The sequence below is a fragment of the Rhipicephalus microplus genome, unplaced genomic scaffold (assembly GCF_043290135.1).
Source record: "Rhipicephalus microplus isolate Deutch F79 unplaced genomic scaffold, USDA_Rmic scaffold_250, whole genome shotgun sequence".
In the NCBI taxonomy this organism is placed as follows: Eukaryota; Metazoa; Arthropoda; class Arachnida; order Ixodida; family Ixodidae; genus Rhipicephalus; species Rhipicephalus microplus.
Genome location: NW_027464821.1, coordinates 1 through 21,509, shown reverse-complemented (window position 1 = coordinate 21,509; position 21,509 = coordinate 1).

The following is a 21,509-nucleotide window of genomic DNA, read 5'->3' as shown; positions in this document are numbered from 1 at the left end:
AGAATGAAAAGCAACACACCGATCCCGGGAGGGCTCAAACCTCCAACCTTTCAGTTAACAGCCGATCGCGCTAGCCAATTGCGCCCCGGAGACAATCGTGCTCCACTCTCACCACCATCAGAACATATCTTAAAAGCTATCAGCCTAAAGAAGAAAAAGCGCCGCACCACCACCGGGTGGGTTCGAACCTCCAACATTTCGGTTAACAGCTGATCGCACTAGCCAATCGCGCCACGAAGACAGTCGTGCTCCACTCTCACCACCATCAGAACATATCTTCAAAGCTATCAGCCCAAAGAATGAAAAGCAACACACCACTCCCGGGAGGGCTCGAACCTCCAACCTTTCAGTTAACAGCCGATCGCGCTAGCCAATTGCGCCACGGAGACAGTCCTCCTCAACTCTCACCACCATTAGAACATATCTTCAAAGCTATCAGCCCAAAGAAAAAAAAAGCACCGCACCAGCACCGGGTGGGCTCGAACCTCCAACCTTTCGGTTAACAGCCGATCGTGCTAGCCAATTGCGCCACGGAGTCAGTCGTGCTCCACTCTCACCCCCATCAGAACATATATTCAAAGCTATCAGCGCAAAGAAAAAAAAGCGCCGCACCACCACCGGGTGGGCTCGAACCTCCAACATTTCGGTTAACAGCTGATCGCGGTAGCCAGTCGCGCCACGAAGACAGTCGTGCTCCACTCTCACCACCATCAGAACATATCTTCAAAGCTATCAGCGCAAAGAAAAAAGCAACACACCCCTCCCGGGAGGGCTCGAAACTCCAACTTTTTGGTTAACAGCCGATCGCGCTAGCCAATTGCGCCACGGAGACAGTCGTGCTCCACTCTCACCACCGTCAGAACATTTCTTCAGAGCTATAAGCCCAAAGGACAAAAAGCGCCGCACCACCACCGGGTGGGCTCGAACCTCCAACGTTTCGGTTAACAGCCGATCGCGCTAGCCAATTGCGTCACGGAGACAGTCCTGCTCCACTCTCACCACCATCAGAACATATCTTCAAAGCTATCAGCCCAAAGAAAAAAAAAGCGCCGCACCACCACCGGGTGGGCTCGAACCTCCAAACTTTAGGTTAACAGCCGATCGCGCTAGCCAATTGCGCCTCGGAGACAGTCCTGCTCCACTCTCACCACCATCAGAACATATCTTCAAAGCTATCAGCCCAAAAAAAAAATCGCCGCACCACCACCGGGTGGGCTCGAACCTCCAACTTTTCGGTTAACAGCCGATCGCGCTAGCCAATTGCGCCACGGAGACAGTCGGGCTCCACTCTCACAACCATCACAACATATCTTCAAAGCTATTAGGGCAAAGAAAGAAAATCGCCGCACCACCACCGGGTGGGCTCGCACCTCCAACTTTTCGGTTAACAGCCGATCGCGCTAGCCAATTGCGCCACGGAGACAGTCGTGCTCCACTCTCACCACCATCACAACATATCTTTAAAGCTATTAGCGCAAAGAAAAAAAAGCGCCGCACCACCACCGGGTGGGCTCGAACTTGCAACCTTTCGGTTAACAGCCGATCGCGCTAGCCAATTGCGCCACGGAGACAGTCCTGCTCCACTCTCACCACCATCAGAACATATCTTCAAAGCTATCAGCCCAAAGAAAAAAAAGCGCCGCACCACCACCGGGTGGGCTCGAACCTCCAATTTTTCGGTTAACAGCCGATCGCGCTAGCCAATTGCGCCACGGAGACAGTCCTGCTTCACTCTCACCACCATCGGAACATCTCTTCAAAGCTATCAGCCCAAAGAAAAAAAAGCGCCGCACTACCACCGGGTGGGCTCGAAACTCCAACCTTTCGGTTAACACCCGATCGCGCTAGCCAATTGTGCCACGGAGACAGTCCTCCTCCACTCTCACCACCATGCGAACATATCTTCAAAGCTATCAGCCCAAAGAAAAAAAAGCGCCGCACCACCACCGGGTGGGCTCGAACCTCCAACCTTTCTGTTAACAGCCGATCGCGCTAGCGAATTGCGCCACGGAGACAGTCTTGCTCCACTCTCACCACCATCAGAACATATCTTCAAAGCTATCAGCGCAAATAAAAAAGCAACACACCACTCCCGGGAGGGCTCGAACCTCCAACCTTTCGGTTAACAGCCGATCGCGCTAGCCAATTGCGCCACGGATACAGTCGCGCCCCACTTTCACCACCCTCAGAACATATCTTCAAAGCTATCAACGCAAAGAAAAAAGCAAACCACCACTCCCGGGAGCGCTCGAAACTCCAACCTTCCGGTTAACTGCCGATCGCGCTAGCCAATTGCGCCACGTAGACAGTCTTGCTTCACTCTCACCACCATCAGAACATATCTTCAAAGCTATCAGCCCAAAGAATGAAAAGCAACACACCAATCCCTGGAGGGCTCCAACCTCCAACCTTTCAGTTAACAGCCGATCGCGCTAGCCAATTGCGCCACGGAGACAATCGTGCTCCACTCTCACCACCATCAGAACATATCTTAAAAGCTATCAGTCTAAAGAAAAAAAGCGCCGCACCACCACCGGGTGGGCTCGAACCTCCAACATTTCGGTTAACAGCTGATCGCGCTAGCCAATCGCGCCACGAAGACAGTCGTGCTGCACTCTCACCACCATCAGAACATATCTTCAAAGCTATCAGCCCAAAGAATGAAAAGCAACACACCACTCCCGGGAGGGCTCGAACCTCCAACCTTTCAGTTAACAGCCGATCGCGCTAGCCAATTGCGCCACGGAGACAGTCATGCTCCACTCTCAGCACCATCAGAACATATCTTCAAAGCTATCAGCCCAAAGAAAAAAAAGCGCCGCACCACCACCAGTTGGGCTCGAACCTCCAACTATTCGGTTAACAGCTGATCGCGCTAGCCAATCGCGCCACGAAGACAGTCGTGCTCCACTCTCACCACCATCAGAACATATCTTCAAAGCTATTAGCCCAAAAAAAAGTGCCACACCACCAACGGGTGGGCTCGACACTCCAACCTTTCGGTTAACAGCCGATCGCGCTAGCCAATTGCGCCACGGAGACATTCGTGCTCCAGTCTCGCCACCGTCAGAACATTTCTTCAGAGCTTTCGCCCCAAAGGAGAAAAAGCGCCGCACCACCACCGGGTGGGCTCTAACCTCCAACGTTTCGGTTAACAGCCAATCGCGCTAGCCTATTGCGCTACGGAGACAGTCCTGCTCCACTCTCACCACCATCAGACCATATCTTCAAATCTATCAGCCCGAAGAAAAAAAGCGCCGCACCACCACCGGGTGGGCTCGAAACTCCAACCTTTCGGTTAACAGCCGATCGCGCTAGCCAATTGCGCCACGGAGACAGTCTTGCTCCACTCTCACCACCATCAGAACATATCTTCAAAGCTATCAGCCCAAAGAAAAAAAAGCGCCGCACCACCACCGGTTGGGCTCGAACCTCCAACCCTTCGGTTAACAGCCGATCCCGCTAGCCAATTGCGCCTCAAAGACAGTCGTGCTCCACTCTCACCACCATCAGAACATATCTTCAAAGCTATCAGCGCAAAGAAAAAAAAGCGACACACCGTCCCCGGGTGGGCTCAAACCTCCTAATTTTCGGTTAACAGCCGATCGCGTTAGCCATTTGCGCCACGGAGACAGTCTTGCTCCACTCTCACCACCATCAGAACATATCTTCAAAGCTATCAGCCCAAAGAATGAAAAGCAACACACCAATCCCGGGAGGGCTCGAACCTCCAACCTTTCAGTTAACAGCCGATCGCGCTAGCCGATTGCGCCACGGAGACAGTTCTCCTCCACTCTCACCACCATTAGAACATATCTTCAAAGCTATCAGCCCAAAGAAAAAAAAGCGCCACACCACCACCGGGTGGGCTCGAACCTCCAACCTTTCTGTTAACAGCCGATCGCGCTAGCCAATTGCGCCACGGAGACAGTCGTGCTCCACTCTCACCACCATCAGAACATATCTTAAAAGCTATCAGCCTAAAGAAAAAGCGCCTCACCACCACTGGGTTGGCTCGAACCTCCAACATTTCGGTTAACAGCTGATCGCACTAGCCTATCGCTCCACGAAGACAGTCGTGCTCCACTCTCACCACCATACGAACATATCTTCAAAGCTATTAGCGCAAAGAAAAAAGCAACACACCACTCACGGGAGGGCTCGAAACTCCAACTTTTCGGTTAACAGCCGATCGCACTAGCCAATTGCGCCATGGAGACAGTCCTGCTCCACTCTCACCACCATCAAAACATATCTTCAAAGCAATCAGCCCAAAGAAAAAAAAAGCGCCGCACCACCACCGGGCGGGCTCGAAACTCCAACCTTTCGGTTAACAGCCGATCGCGCTAGCCAATTGTGCCACGGAGACAGTCTTGCTCCACTCTCACCACCATCATAACATATCTTCAAAGCTATCAGCGCAAAGAAAAAAGCAACACACCTTTCCCGGGAGGGCTCGAACCTCCAACGTTTCGGTTAACAGCCGATCGCGCTAGCCAATTGCGCCACGGAGACAGAGTTGCTCCACTCTCACCACCATCAGAACATATCTTTAAAGCTATCAGCTCAAAGAACAAAAAGCGCCGCACCACCACCGGGTGGCCTCGAACCTCCAACCTTTCGGTTAACAGCCGATCGCGCTAGCCAATTGCGCCACAAAGACAGTCGTGCTCCACTTTCACCACCATCAGAACATATCTTCAAAGCTATCAGCGCAAAAAAAAGCAACACACCACTCCCGGGAGCGCTCGAAACTTCAACCTTTCGGTTAACAGCTGATCGCGCTAGCCAATTGCGCCACGGAGACAGTCTTCCTCCACTCTCACCACCATTAGAACATATCTTCAAAGCTATCAGCCTAAAGAAAAAAAAAGCAACACACCACTCCCGGGAGCGCTCGAAACTCCAACCTTTCGGTTAACAGCCTATCGCGCTAGCCAATTGCGCCACGGAGACAGTCCTCCGCCACTCTCACCACCATTAGATCATATCTTCAAAGCTATCAGACCAAAAAAAAAGCGCAGCACCACCACCGGGTGGGCTCGAACCTCCAACCTTTCGGTTAACAGCCGATCGCGCTAGCCAATTGCGCCACGGAGACAGTCGTGCCCCACTTTCACCACCATCAGAACATATCTTCAAAGCTATTAGCGCAAAAAAAAGCAACACACCATTCCCGGGAGCGCTCGAAACTCCAACCTTTCGGTTAACAGCCAATCGCGTTAGCCAATTGCGCCACGGAGACTGTCCTGCTCCACTCTCACCACCATCAGAACATAACTTCAAAGCTATCAGCCCAAAAAAAAGCGCCGCCCCACCACCGCGTGGGCTCGAACCTCCAACCTTTCGGTTAACTGCCGATCGCGCTAGCCCATCGCGCCACGGAGACAGTCGTACTTCACTCTCACCACCATCTGAACATATCTTCAAAGCTATCAGCGCAAATAAAAAAGCAACACACCACTCCCGGGAGGGCTCGAAACTCCAACCTATCGGTTAACAGCCGATCACGCTAGCCAATTGCGCCACGGAGACAGTCCTGCTCCACTATCACCACCATCAGAACATATCTTCAAAGCTATCAGCCCAAAGAAAAAAAAGCGCCGCCCCACCACCGGGTGGGCTCGAAACCCCAACCTTTCGGTTAACAGCCGATCGCGCTAGCCAATGGCGCCACGGAGACAGTCCTGCTCCACTCTCCCCACCATCAGAACATATCTTCAAAGCTATCAGCCCAAAGAAAAAAAATCGCCGCACCACCACCGGGTGGGCTCGAACCTCCAACTTTTCGGTTAACAACCGATCGCGCTAGCCAATTGCGCCACGGAGACAGTCGTGCTCCACTCTCAGCACCATCACTACATATCTTCAAAGCTATTAGCGCAAAGAAAAAAAAGCGCCGCACCACTACCGGGTGGGCTCGAAACCCCAACCTTTCGGTTAACAGCCGATCGCGCTAGCCAATGGCGCCACGGAGACAGTCCTGCTCCACTATCACCACCATCAGAACATATCTTCAAAGCTATCAGCCCAAAGAAAAAAAAGCGCCGCCCCACCACCGGGTGGGCTCGAAACCCCAACCTTTCGGTTAACAGCCGATCGCGCTAGCCAATGGCGCCACGGAGACAGTCCTGCTCCACTCTCACCACCATCAGAACATATCTTCAAAGCTATCAGCCCAAAGAAAAAAAATCGCCGCACCACCACCGGGTGGGCTCGAACCTCCAACCTTTCGGTTAACAGCCGATCGCGCTAGCCAATGGCGCCACGGAGACAGTTCTCCTCCACTCTCACCACCATTAGAACATATCTTCAAAGCTATCAGCCCAAAGAAAAAAAAGCGCCACACCACCACCGGGTTGGCTCGAACCTCCAACATTTCGGTTAACAGCTGATCGCGCTAGCCTATCGCTCCACGAAGACAGTCGTGCTCCACTCTCACCACCATACGAACATATCTTCAAAGCTATTAGCGCAAAGAAAAAAGCAACACACCACTCACGGGAGGGCTCGAAACTCCAACTTTTCGGTTAACAGCCGATCGCACTAGCCAATTGCGCCATGGAGACAGTCCTGCTCCACTCTCACCACCATCAAAACATATCTTCAAAGCTATCAGCCCAAAGAAAAAAAAGCGCCGCACCACCACCGGGCGGGCTCGAAACTACAACCTTTCGGTTAACAGCCGATCGCGCTAGCCAATTGTGCCACGGAGACAGTCTTGCTCCACTCTCACCACCATCATAACATATCTTCAAAGCTATCAGCGCAAAGAAAAAAGCAACACACCTTTCCCGGGAGGGCTCGAACCTCCAACGTTTCGGTTAACAGCCGATCGCGCTAGCCAATTGCGCCACGGAGACAGAGTTGCTCCACTCTCACCACCATCAGAACATATCTTTAAAGCTATCAGCCCAAAGAAAAAAAAGCGCCGCACCACCACCGGGTGGCCTCGAACCTCCAACCTTTCGGTTAACAGCCGATCGCGCTAGCCAATTGCGCCACAAAGACAGTCGTGCTCCACTTTCACCACCATCAGAACATATCTTCAAAGCTATCAGCGCAAAAAAAAGCAACACACCACTCCCGGGAGCGCTCGAAACTTCAACCTTTCGGTTAACAGCTGATCGCGCTAGCCAATTGCGCCACGGAGACCGTCTTCCTCCACTCTCACCACCATTAGAACATATCTTCAAAGCTATCAGCCTAAAGAAAAAAAAAGCAACACACCACTCCCGGGAGCGCTCGAAACTCCAACCTTTCGGTTAACAGCCTATCGCGCTAGCCAATTGCGCCACGGAGACAGTCCTCCGCCACTCTCACCACCATTAGATCATATCTTCAAAGCTATCAGACCAAAAAAAAAAGCGCAGCACCACCACCGGGTGGGCTCGAACCTCCAACCTTTCGGTTAACAGCCGATCGCGCTAGCCAATTGCGCCACGGAGACAGTCGTGTTTACTTTCACCACCATCAGAACATATCTTCAAAGCTATTAGCGCAAAAAAAAAGCAACACACCATTCCCGGGAGCGCTCGAAACTCCAACCTTTCGGTTAACAGCCGATCGCGCTAGCCAATTGCGCCACGGAGAAAGTCCTGCTCCACTCTCACCACCATCAGAACATATCTTCACAGCTATCAGCCCAAAGAAAAAAAAGCGCCGCACCACCACCGGGTGGGCTCGAAAATCCAACCTTTCGGTTAACAGCCGATCACGCTAGCCAATTTCGCCACGGAGACAGTCCTGCCCCACACCCACCACCATCAGATCATATCTTCAAAGCTATCAGCCCAAAGAAAAAAGAGCGCCGCACCACCACCGGGTGGGCTCTAACCTCAAATTTTTTGGTTAACAGCCAATCGCGTTAGCCAATTGCGCCACGGAGACTGTCCTGCTCCACTCTCACCACCATCAGAACATAACTTCAAAGCTATCAGCCCAAAAAAAAAGCGCCGCCCCACCACCGCGTGGGCTCGAACCTCCAACCTTTCGGTTAACTGCCGATCGCGCTAGCCCATCGCGCCACGGAGACAGTCGTACTTCACTCTCACCACCATCTGAACATATCTTCAAAGCTATCAGCGCAAATAAAAAAGCAACACACCACTCCCGGGAGGGCTCGAAACTCCAACCTATCGGTTAACAGCCGATCACGCTAGCCAATTGCGCCACGGAGACAGTCCTGCTCCACTATCACCACCATCAGAACATATCTTCAAAGCTATCAGCCCAAAGAAAAAAAAGCGCCGCCCCACCACCGGGTGGGCTCGAAACCCCAACCTTTCGGTTAACAGCCGATCGCTCTAGCCAATGGCGCCACGGAGACAGTCCTGCTCCACTCTCACCACCATCAGAACATATCTTCAAAGCTATCAGCCCAAAGAAAAAAAATCGCCGCACCACCACCGGGTGGGCTCGAACCTCCAACTTTTCGGTTAACAACCGATCGCGCTAGCCAATTGCGCCACGGAGACAGTCGTGCTCCACTCTCACCACCATCACAACATATCTTCAAAGCTATTAGCGCAAAGAAAAAAAAAGCGCCGCACCACTACCGGGTGGGCTCGAAACCCCAACCTTTCGGTTAACAGCCGATCGCGCTAGCCAATGGCGCCACGGAGACAGTCCTGCTCCACTATCACCACCATCAGAACATATCTTCAAAGCTATCAGCCCAAAGAAAAAAAAGCGCCGCCCCACCACCAGGTGGGCTCGAAACCCCAACCTTTCGGTTAACAGCCGATCGCGCTAGCCAATGGCGCCACGGAGACAGTCCTGCTCCACTCTCACCACCATCAGAACATATCTTCAAAGCTATCAGCCCAAAGAAAAAAAATCGCCGCACCACCACCGGGTGGGCTCGAACCTCCAACCTTTCGGTTAACAGCCGATCGCGCTAGCCAATGGCGCCACGGAGACAGTCCTGCTCCACTCTCATCACCATCAGAACATATCTTCAAAGCTATCAGCCCCAAAAAAAAATCGCCGCACCACCACCGGGTGGGCTCGAACCTCCAACCTTTCGGTTAACAGCCGATCGCGCTAGCCAATTGCGCCACGGAGACAGGCCTGCTCCACTTTCACCACCATCAGAACATATCTTCAAAGCTATCAGCCCAAAGAAAAAAAAAGCGCCGCACCACCACCGGGTGGGCTCGAACCTCCAACCTTTCAGTTAACAGCCGATCGCGCTAGCCAATTGCGCCACGGATACAGTCGCGCCCCACTTTCACCACCATCAGAACATATCTTCAAAGCTATCAGCGCAAAGAAAAAAGCAACACACCACTCCCGGGAGGGCTCGAACCTCCAACTTTTTGGTTAACAGCCGATCGCGCTAGCAATTTGCGCCACGGAGACAGTCGTGCTCCACTCTCACCACCGTCAGAACATTTCTTCAGAGCTATCAGCCCAAAGAAAAAAAGCGCCGCACCACCACCGGGTGGGCTCGAACCTCCAACCTTTCAGTTAACAGCCGATCGCGCTAGCCAATTGCGCCACGGATACAGTCGCGCCCCACTTTCACCACCATCAGAACATATCTTCAAAGCTATCAGCGCAAAGAAAAAAGCAACACACCACTCCCGGGAGCGCTCGAAACTCCAACCTTTTGGTTAACTGCCGATCGCGCTAGTCAATTGCGCCACGGAGACAGTCTTGCTTCACTCTCACCACCATCAGAACATATCTTCAAAGCTATCAGCCCAAAGAATGAAAAGCAACACACCGATCCCGGGAGGACTCAAACCTCCAACCTTTCAGTTAACAGCCGATCGCGCTAGTAAATTGCGCCCCGGAGACAATCGTGCTCCACTCTCACCACCATCAGAACATATCTTAAAAGCTATCAGCCTAAAGAAGAAAAAGCGCCGCACCACCACCGGGTGGGTTCGAACCTCCAACATTTCGGTTAACAGCTGATCGCACTAGCCAATCGCGCCACGAAGACAGTCGTGCTCCACTCTCACCACCATCAGAACATATCTTCAAAGCTATCAGCCCAAAGAATGAAAAGCAACACACCACTCCCGGGAGGGCTCGAACCTCCAACCTTTCAGTTAACAGCCGATCGCGCTAGCCAATTGCGCCACGGAGACAGTCCTCCTCAACTCTCACCACCATTAGAACATATCTTCAAAGCTATCAGCCCAAAGAAAAAAAAAGCACCGCACCACCACCGGGTGGGCTCGAACCTCCAACCTTTCGGTTAACAGCCGATCGTGCTAGCCAATTGCGCCACGGAGTCAGTCGTGCTCCACTCTCACCCCCATCAGAACATATATTCAAAGCTATCAGCGCAAAGAAAAAAAAGCGCCGCACCACCACCGGGTGGGCTCGAACCTCCAACATTTCGGTTAACAGCTGATCGCGGTAGCCAGTCGCGCCACGAAGACAGTCGTGCTCCACTCTCACCACCATCAGAACATATCTTCAAAGCTATCAGCGCAAAGAAAAAAGCAACACACCCCTCCCGGGAGGGCTCGAAACTCCAACTTTTTGGTTAACAGCCGATCGCGCTAGCCAATTGCGCCACGGAGACAGTCGTGCTCCACTCTCACCACCGTCAGAACATTTCTTCAGAGCTATAAGCCCAAAGGACAAAAAGCGCCGCACCACCACCGGGTGCGCTCGAACCTCCAACGTTTCGGTTAACAGCCGATCGCGCTAGCCAATTGCGTCACGGAGACAGTCCTGCTCCACTCTCACCACCATCAGAACATATCTTCAAAGCTATCAGCCCAAAGAAAAAAAAGCGCCGCACCACCACCGGGTGGGCTCGAACCTCCAAACTTTAGGTTAACAGCCGATCGCGCTAGCCAATTGCGCCTCGGAGACAGTCCTGCTCCACTCTCACCACCATCAGAACATATCTTCAAAGCTATCAGCCCAAAAAAAAAAATCGCCGCACCACCACCGGGTGGGCTCGAACCTCCAACTTTTCGGTTAACAGCCGATCGCGCTAGCCAATTGCGCCACGGAGACAGTCGGGCTCGACTCTCACAACCATCACAACATATCTTCAAAGCTATTAGGGCAAAGAAAGAAAATCGCCGCACCACCACCGGGTGGGCTCGCACCTCCAACTTTTCGGTTAACAGCCGATCGCGCTAGCCAATTGCGCCACGGAGACAGTCGTGCTCCACTCTCACCACCATCACAACATATCTTTAAAGCTATTAGCGCAAAGAAAAAAAAGCGCCGCACCACCACCGGGTGGGCTCGAACTTGCAACCTTTCGGTTAACAGCCGATCGCGCTAGCCAATTGCGCCACGGAGACAGTCCTGCTCCACTCTCACCACCATCAGAACATATCTTCAAAGCTATCAGCCCAAAGAAAAAAAAGCGCCGCACCACCACCGGGTGGGCTCGAACCTCCAATTTTTCGGTTAACAGCCGATCGCGCTAGCCAATTGCGCCACGGAGACAGTCCTGCTTCACTCTCACCACCATCGGAACATATCTTCAAAGCTATCAGCCCAAAGAAAAAAAAGCGCCGCACTACCACCGGGTGGGCTCGAAACTCCAACCTTTCGGTTAACACCCGATCGCGCTAGCCAATTGTGCCACGGAGACAGTCCTCCTCCACTCTCACCACCATGCGAACATATCTTCAAAGCTATCAGCCCAAAGAAAAAAAAGCGCCGCACCACCACCGGGTGGGCTCGAACCTCCAACCTTTCTGTTAACAGCCGATCGCGCTAGCGAATTGCGCCACGGAGACAGTCTTGCTCCACTCTCACCACCATCAGAACATATCTTCAAAGCTATCAGCGCAAATAAAAAAGCAACACACCACTCCCGGGAGGGCTCGAACCTCCAACCTTTCGGTTAACAGCCGATCGCGCTAGCCAATTGCGCCACGGATACAGTCGCGCCCCACTTTCACCACCCTCAGAACATATCTTCAAAGCTATCAACGCAAAGAAAAAAGCAAACCACCACTCCCGGGAGCGCTCGAAACTCCAACCTTCCGGTTAACTGCCGATCGCGCTAGCCAATTGCGCCACGTAGACAGTCTTGCTTCACTCTCACCACCATCAGAACATATCTTCAAAGCTATCAGCCCAAAGAATGAAAAGCAACACACCAATCCCTGGAGGGCTCCAACCTCCAACCTTTCAGTTAACAGCCGATCGCGCTAGCCAATTGCGCCACGGAGACAATCGTGCTCCACTCTCACCACCATCAGAACATATCTTAAAAGCTATCAGCCTAAAGAAAAAAAGCGCCGCACCACCACCGGGTGGGCTCGAACCTCCAACATTTCGGTTAACAGCTGATCGCGCTAGCAAATCGCGCCACGAAGACAGTCGTGCTGCACTCTCACCACCATCAGAACATATCTTCAAAGCTATCAGCCCAAAGAATGAAAAGCAACACACCACTCCCGGGAGGGCTCGAACCTCCAACCTTTCAGTTAACAGCCGATCGCGCTAGCCAATTGCGCCACGGAGACAGTCATGCTCCACTCTCAGCACCATCAGAACATATCTTCAAAGCTATCAGCCCAAAGAAAAAAAAGCGCCGCACCACCACCAGTTGGGCTCGAACCTCCAACTATTCGGTTAACAGCTGATCGCGCTAGCCAATCGCGCCACGAAGACAGTCGTGCTCCACTCTCACCACCATCAGAACATATCTTCAAAGCTATTAGCCCAAAAAAAAGTGCCACACCACCAACGGGTGGGCTCGACACTCCAACCTTTCGGTTAACAGCCGATCGCGCTAGCCAATTGCGCCACGGAGACATTCGTGCTCCAGTCTCGCCACCGTCAGAACATTTCTTCAGAGCTTTCGCCCCAAAGGAGAAAAAGCGCCGCACCACCACCGGGTGGGCTCTAACCTCCAACGTTTCGGTTAACAGCCAATCGCGCTAGCCTATTGCGCTACGGAGACAGTCCTGCTCCACTCTCACCACCATCAGACCATATCTTCAAATCTATCAGCCCGAAGAAAAAAAAGCGCCGCACCACCACCGGGTGGGCTCGAAACTCCAACCTTTCGGTTAACAGCCGATCGCGCTAGCCAATTGCGCCACGGAGACAGTCTTGCTCCACTCTCACCACCATCAGAACATATCTTCAAAGCTATCAGCCCAAAGAAAAAAAAGCGCCGCACCACCACCGGTTGGGCTCGAACCTCCAACCCTTCGGTTAACAGCCGATCGCGCTAGCCAATTGCGCCTCAAAGACAGTCGTGCTCCACTCTCACCACCATCAGAACATATCTTCAAAGCTATCAGCGCAAAGAAAAAAAAGCGACACACCGTCCCCGGGTGGGCTCAAACCTCCTAATTTTCGGTTAACAGCCGATCGCGTTAGCCATTTGCGCCACGGAGACAGTCTTGCTCCACTCTCACCACCATCAGAACATATCTTCAAAGCTATCAGCCCAAAGAATGAAAAGCAACACACCAATCCCGGGAGGGCTCGAACCTCCAACCTTTCAGTTAACAGCCGATCGCGCTAGCCAATTGCGCCACGTAGACAATCGTGCTCCACTCTCACCACCATCAGAACACATTTTAAAAGCTATCAGCCTAAAGAAAAAAAAGCACCGCACCACCACCGGGTGGGCTCGAACCTCCAACAATTCGGTTAACAGCTGATCGCGCTAGCCAATTGCGCCACGGAGACTGTCTTGCTCCACTCTCACCACCATCAGAACATATCTTCAAAGCTATCAGCCCAAAGAATGAAAAGCAACACACCAATCCCGGGAGGGCTCAAACCTCCAACCTTTCAGTTAACAGCCGATCGCGCTAGCCAATTGCACCACGGAGACAATCGTGCTCCACTCTCACTACCATCAGAACATAACTTCAAAGCTATCAGCCTAAAGAAAAAAAGCGCCGCACCACCACCGGGTGGGCTCGAACCTCCAACATTTCGGTTAACAGCTGATCGCGCTAGCCAATCGCGCCACGAAGACAGTCGTGCTGCACTCTCACCACCATCAGAACATATCTTCAAAGCTATCAGCCCAAAGAATAAAAAGCAACACACCACTCCCGGGAGGGCTCGAACCTCCAACCTTTCAGTTAACAGCCGATCGCGCTAGCCAATTGCGCCACTGAGACAGTCGTGCTCCACTCTCACCACCATCAGAACATATCTTCAAAGCTATCAACGCAAAGAAAAAAAAGCGCCGCACCACCACCGGGTGGGCTCGAACCTCAAACACTTCGGTTAACAGCTGATCGCGCTAGCCAATCGCGCCACGAAGACAGTCGTGCTGCACTCTCACCACCATCAGTACATATCTTCAAATCTATCAGCGCAAAGAAAAAAGCAACACATCACTCCCGGGAGGGCTCGAAACTCCAACCTTTCGGTTAACAACCGATCGCGCTAGCCAATTGCGCCACTGAGGCAGTCCTGCTCCACTCTCACCACCATCAGAACATATCTTCAAAGCTATCAGCCCAAAAAAAGTGCCACACCACCACCGGGTGGGCTCGAAACTCCAACGTTTCGGTTATCAGCCTATCGCGCTAGCCAATTGCGCCACGGAGACAGTCCTGCTCCAATCTCACCACCGTCAGAACATTTCTTCAGAGCTATCAGCCCAAAGGAGAAAAAGCGCCGCACCACCACCGGGTGGGCTCGAACCTCCAACGTTTAGGTTAACAGCCGATCGCGCTAGCCAATTGCGCCACGGAGACAGTCCTGCTCCACTCTCACCACCATCAGAACATATCTTCAAAGCTATCAGCCCAAAGAATGAAAAGCAACACACCAATCCAGGGAGGGCTCCAACCTCCAACATTTCAGTTAACAGCCGATCGCGCTAGCCAATTGCGCCACGGAGACAATCGTGCTCCACTCTCACCACCATCAGAACATATCTTAAAAGCTATCAGCCTAAAGAAAAAAAGCGCCGCACCACCACCGGGTGGGCTCGAACCTCCAACATTTCGGTTAACAGCTGATCGCGCTAGCCAATCGCGCCACGAAGACAGTCGTGCTGCACTCTCACCACCATCAGAACTTATCTTCAAAGCTATCAGCCCAAAGAATGAAAAGCAACACACCACTCCCGGGAGGGCTCGAACCTCCAACCTTTCAGTTAACAGCCGATCGCGCTAGCCAATTGCGCCACGGAGACAGTCATGCTCCACTCTCAGCACCATCAGAACATATCTTCAAAGCTATCAGCCCAAAGAAAAAAAAGCGCCGCACCACCACCAGTTGGGCTCGAACCTCCAACTATTCGGCTAACAGCTGATCGCGCTAGCCAATCGCGCCACGAAGACAGTCGTGCTCCACTCTCACCACCATCAGAACATATCTTCAAAGCTATTAGCCCAAAAAAAAGTGCCACACCACCAACGGGTGGGCTCGACACTCCAACCTTTCGGTTAACAGCCGATCGCGCTAGCCAATTGCGCCACGGAGACAGTCGTGCTCCAGTCTCGCCACCGTCAGAACATTTCTTCAGAGCTTTCAGCCCAAAGGAGAAAAAGCGCTGCACCACCACCAGTTGGGCTCGAACCTCCAACTATTCGGTTATCAGCTGATCGCGCTAGCCAATCGCGCCACGGAGACAGTCCTGCTCCAATCTCACCACCGTCAGAACATTTCTTCAGAGCTATCAGCCCAAAGGAGAAAAAGCGCCGCACCACCACCGGGTGGGCTCAAACCTCCAACGTTTAGGTTAACAGCCGATCGCGCTAGCCAATTGCGCCACGGAGACAGTCCTGCTCCACTCTCACCACCATCAGAACATATCTTCAAAGCTATAAGCCAGAATAAAAAGCGCCGCACCACCACCAGGTGGGCTCGAAATTCCAACATTTCGGTTAACAGCCGATCGCGCTAGCCAATTGCGCCACGGAGACAGTCTTGCTCCACTCTCACCACCATCAGAACATATCTTCAAAGCTATCAGTGCAAAGAAAAAACCAACACACCACTCCCGGGAGGGCTCGAAACTCCAACCTTTCGGTTAACAGCCGACTGCGCTAGCCAATTGCGCCACGGAGACAGTCGTGCTCCACACTCACCACCGTCAGAACATTTCTTCAGAGCTATCTGCCGAAAGGAGAAAAAGCGCCGCACCACCAACGGGTGGGCTCAAACCTCCAACGTTTGGTTAACAGCCAATCGCGCTAGCCAATTGCGCCACGGAGACAGTCCTGCTCCACTCTCACCACCATCAGAACATATCTTCAAAGCTATCAGCGCAAAGAAAAAAGCAACACACCAATCCCGGGAGCACTCGAAACTCCAACCTTTCGGTTAACAGCCGATCACGCTATCCAATTGCGCCACGGAGACAGTCCTGCTCCACTTTCACCACCATCAGAACATATCTTCAAAGCTATCAGCCCAAAGAAAAAAAAGCGCCGCACCACCACCGGGTGGGCTCGAAAATCCAATCTTTCGATTAACAGCCAATCGCGCTAGCCCATTGCGCTACGGAGACAGTCCTGCTCCACTCTCACCACCATCAGACCATATCTTCAAATCTATCAGCCCGAAGAAAAAAAAGCGCCGCACCACCACCGGGTGGGCTCGAAACTCCAACCTTTCGGTTAACAGCCGATCGCGCTAGCCAATTGCGCCACGGAGACAGTCTTGCTCCACTCTCACCACCATCAGAACATATCTTCAAAGCTATCAGCCCAAAGAAAAAAAAGCGCCGCACCACCACCGGTTGGGCTCGAACCTCCAACCCTTCGGTTAACAGCCGATCGCGCTAGCCAATTGCGCCTCAAAGACAGTCGTGCTCCACTCTCATCACCATCAGAACATATCTTCAAAGCTATCAGCGCAAAGAAAAAAAAGCGACACACCAATCCCGAGAGGGCTCGAACCTCCAACCTTTCAGTTAACAGCTGATCGCGCTAGCCAATTGCGCCACGGAGACAGTCGTGCTCCACTCTCACCACCATCAGAACATATCTTCAAATCTATCTGCGCAAAGAAAAAAAAGCGACACACCGTCCCCGGGTGGGCTCAAACCTCCAAATTTTCGGTTAACAGCCGATCGCGTTAGCCATTTGCGCCACGGAGACAGTCTTGCCCCACTCTCACCACCATCAGAACATATCTTCAAAGCTATCAGCCCAAAGAATGAAAAGCAACACACCAATCCCGGGAGGGCTCGAACCTCCAACCTTTCAGTTAACAGCCAATCGCGCTAGCCAATTGCGCCACGTAGACAATCGTGCTCCACTCTCACCACCATCAGAACACATTTAAAAGCTATCAGCCTAAAGAAAAAAAAAGCACCGCACCACCACCGGGTGGGCTCGAACCTCCAACCTTTCGATTAACAGCCGATCACGCTAGCCAATTTCGCCACGGAGACAGTCCTGCTCCACACTCACCACCATCAGAACATATCTTCAAAGCTATCAGCCCAAAGAAAAAAAGCGCCGCACCACCACCGGGTGGGCTCGAACCTCAAATTTTTTGGTTAACAGCCGATCGCGCTAGCCAATTGCGCCACGGAGACAGTCCTGCTCCACTCTCACCACCATCAGAACATATTCAAAGCTATGAGCCCAAAGAAAAAAAGCGCCGCACCACCACCGCGTGGGCTCGAACCTCCAACCTTTCGATTAACAGCCGATCACGCTAGCCAATTTCGCCACGGAGACAGTCCTGCTCCACACTCACCACCATCAGAACATATCTTCAAAGCTATCAGCTCAAAGAAAAAAGCAACACACCACTCCCGAAGGGCTCGAAACTCCAACCTATCGGTTAACAGCCGATCACGCTATGCGATTGCGCCACGGAGACAGTCCCGCTCCACTATCACCACCATCAGAACATATCTTCAAAGCTATCAGCCCAAAAAAAAGCGCCGCACCACCACCGCGTTGGCTCGAAACTCCAACCTTTCGGTTAACAGCCGATTGCGCTAGCCAATTGCGCCACGGAGACAGTCCTGATCCACTCTCACCACCATCAGAACAAATTTTTAAAGCTATTAGCGCAAAGAAAAAAAAGCGCCGCACCACCACCGGGTGGGCTCGAACTTGCAACCTTTCTGTTAACAGCCGATCGCGCTAGCCAATTGCGCCACGGAGACAGTCCTGCTCCACTCTCACCACCATCAGTACACATCTTCAAAGCTATCAGCCCAAAGAGAAAAAAGCGCCGCACCACCACCGGGTGGGCTCGAACCTCCAATTTTTCGGTTAACAGGCGATCGCGCTAGCCAATTGCGCCACGGAGACAGTCCTGCTCCACTCTCACCCCCATCAGAACATATCTTCAAAGCTATCAGCCCAAAGAAAAAAAAGCGCCGCACCACCACCGGGTGGGCTCGAAACTCCAACCTTTCGGTTAACACCCGATCGCGCTAGCCAATTGTGCCACGGAGACAGTCCTCCTCCACTCTCACCACCATGCGAACATATCTTCAAAGCTATCAGCCCAAAGAAAAAAAAGCGCCGCACCACCACCGGGTGGGCTCGAACCTCCAGCCTTTCTGTTAACAGCCGATCGCGCTAGCGAATTGCGCCACGGAGACAGTCGTGCTCCACTCTCACCACCATCAGAACATATCTTCAAAGCTATCAGCGCAAAGAAAAAAGCAACACACCACTCCCGGGAGGGCTCGAACCTCCAACCTTTCGGTTAACAGCCGATCGCGCTAGCCAATTGCGCCACGGATACAGTCGCGCCCCACTTTCACCACCATCTGAACATATCTTCAAAGCTATCAACGCAAAGAAAAAAGCAAACCACCACTCCCGGGAGCGCTCGAAACTCCAACCTTTCGGTTAACTGCCGATCGCGCTAGCCAATTGCGCCACGGAGACAATCGTGCTCCACTCTCACCACCATCAGAACATATCTTAAAAGCTATCAGCCTAAAGAAAAAAAAGCGCCGAACCACCACCGGGTGGGCTCGAACCTCCAACATTTCGGTTAACAGCTGATCGCGCTAGCCAATCGCGCCACGAAGAAAGTCGTGCTGCACTCTCACCACCATCAGAACATATCTTCAAAGCTATCAGCCCAAAGAATGAAAAGCAACGCACCACTCCTGGGAGGGCTCGAACCTCCAACCTTTCAGTTAACCGCCGATCGCGCTAGCCAATTGCGCCACAGAGACAGTCATGCTCCACTCTCACCACCATCAGAACATATCTTCAAAGCTATCAGCCAAAAGAAAAAAAAGCGCCGCACCACCACCAGTTGGGCTCGAACCTCCAACTATTCGGTTAACAGCTGATCGCGCTAGCCAATCGCGCCATGAAGACAGTCGTGCTCCACTCTCACCACCATCAGAAACTATCTTCAAAGCTATTAGCCCAAAAAAAAGTGCCACACCACCACCGGGTGGGCTCGACACTCCAACCTTTCGGTTAACAGCCGATCGCGCTAGCCAATTGCGCCACGGAGACAGTCGTGCTCCAGTCTCGCCACCGTCAGAACATTTCTTCAGAGCTAACAGCCCAAAGGAGAAAAAGCGCCGCACCACCACCGGGTGGGCTCTAACCTCCAACGTTTCGGTTAACAGCCAATCGCGCTAGCCAATTTCACCACGGAGACAGTCCTGCTCCACACTCACCACCATCAGAACATATCTTCAAAGCTATCAGCCCAAAGAAAAAAAGCGCCGCACCACCACCGGGTGGGCTCGAACCTCAAATTTTTTGGTTAACAGCCGATCGCGCTAGCCAATTGCGCCACGGAGACAGTCTTGCTCCACTCTCACCACCATCAGAACATATCTTCAAAGCTATCAGCCCAAAGAAAAAAAAGCGCCGCACCACCACCGGTTGGGCTCGAACCTCCAACCCTTCGGTTAACAGCCGATCGCGCTAGCCAATTGCGCCTCAAAGACAGTCGTGCTCCACTCTCACCACCATCAGAACATATCTTCAAAGCTATCAGCCCAAAGAAAAAAAAGCGCCGCACCACCACCGGTTGGGCTCGAACCTCCAACCCTTCGGTTAACAGCCGATCGCGCTAGCCAATTGCGCCTCAAAGACAGTCGTGCTCCACTCTCATCACCATCAGAACATATCTTCAAAGCTATCAGCGCAAAGAAAAAAAAGCGACACACCAATCCCGAGAGGGCTCGAACCTCCAACCTTTCAGTTAACAGCTGATCGCGCTAGCCAATTGCGCCACGGAGACAGTCGTGCTCCACTCTCACCACCATCAGAACATATCTTCAAATCTATCTGCGCAAAGAAAAAAAAGCGACACACCGTCCCCGGGTGGGCTCAAACCTCCAAATTTTCGGTTAACAGCCGATCGCGTTAGCCATTTGCGCCACGGAGACAGTCTTGCCCCACTCTCACCACCATCAGAACATATCTTCAAAGCTATCAGCCCAAAGAATGAAAAGCAACACACCAATCCCGGGAGGGCTCGAACCTCCAACCTTTCAGTTAACAGCCAATCGCGCTAGCCAATTGCGCCACGTAGACAATCGTGCTCCACTCTCACCACCATCAGAACACATTTAAAAGCTATCAGCCTAAAGAAAAAAAAAGCACCGCACCACCACCGGGTGGGCTCGAACCTCCAACCTTTCGATTAACAGCCGATCACGCTAGCCAATTTCGCCACGGAGACAGTCCTGCTCCACACTCACCACCATCAGAACATATCTTCAAAGCTATCAGCCCAAAGAAAAAAAGCGCCGCACCACCACCGGGTGGGCTCGAACCTCAAATTTTTTGGTTAACAGCCGATCGCGCTAGCCAATTGCGCCACGGAGACAGTCCTGCTCCACTCTCACCACCATCAGAACATATTCAAAGCTATGAGCCCAAAGAAAAAAAGCGCCGCACCACCACCGCGTGGGCTCGAACCTCCAACCTTTCGGTTAACAGCCGATCGCGCTAGCCCATCGCGCCACGGAGACAGTCGTGCTCCACTCTCACCACCATCAGAACATATCTTCAAAGCTATCAGCTCAAAGAAAAAAGCAACACACCACTCCCGAAGGGCTCGAAACTCCAACCTATCGGTTAACAGCCGATCACGCTATGCGATTGCGCCACGGAGACAGTCCCGCTCCACTATCACCACCATCAGAACATATCTTCAAAGCTATCAGCCCAAAAAAAAGCGCCGCACCACCACCGGGTTGGCTCGAAACTCCAACCTTTCGGTTAACAGCCGATTGCGCTAGCCAATTGCGCCACGGAGACAGTCCTGATCCACTCTCACCACCATCAGAACAAATTTTTAAAGCTATTAGCGCAAAGAAAAAAAAGCGCCGCACCACCACCGGGTGGGCTCGAACTTGCAACCTTTCTGTTAACAGCCGATCGCGCTAGCCAATTGCGCCACGGAGACAGTCCTGCTCCACTCTCACCACCATCAGTACACATCTTCAAAGCTATCAGCCCAAAGAGAAAAAAGCGCCGCACCACCACCGGGTGGGCTCGAACCTCCAATTTTTCGGTTAACAGGCGATCGCGCTAGCCAATTGCGCCACGGAGACAGTCCTGCTCCACTCTCACCCCCATCAGAACATATCTTCAAAGCTATCAGCCCAAAGAAAAAAAAGCGCCGCACCA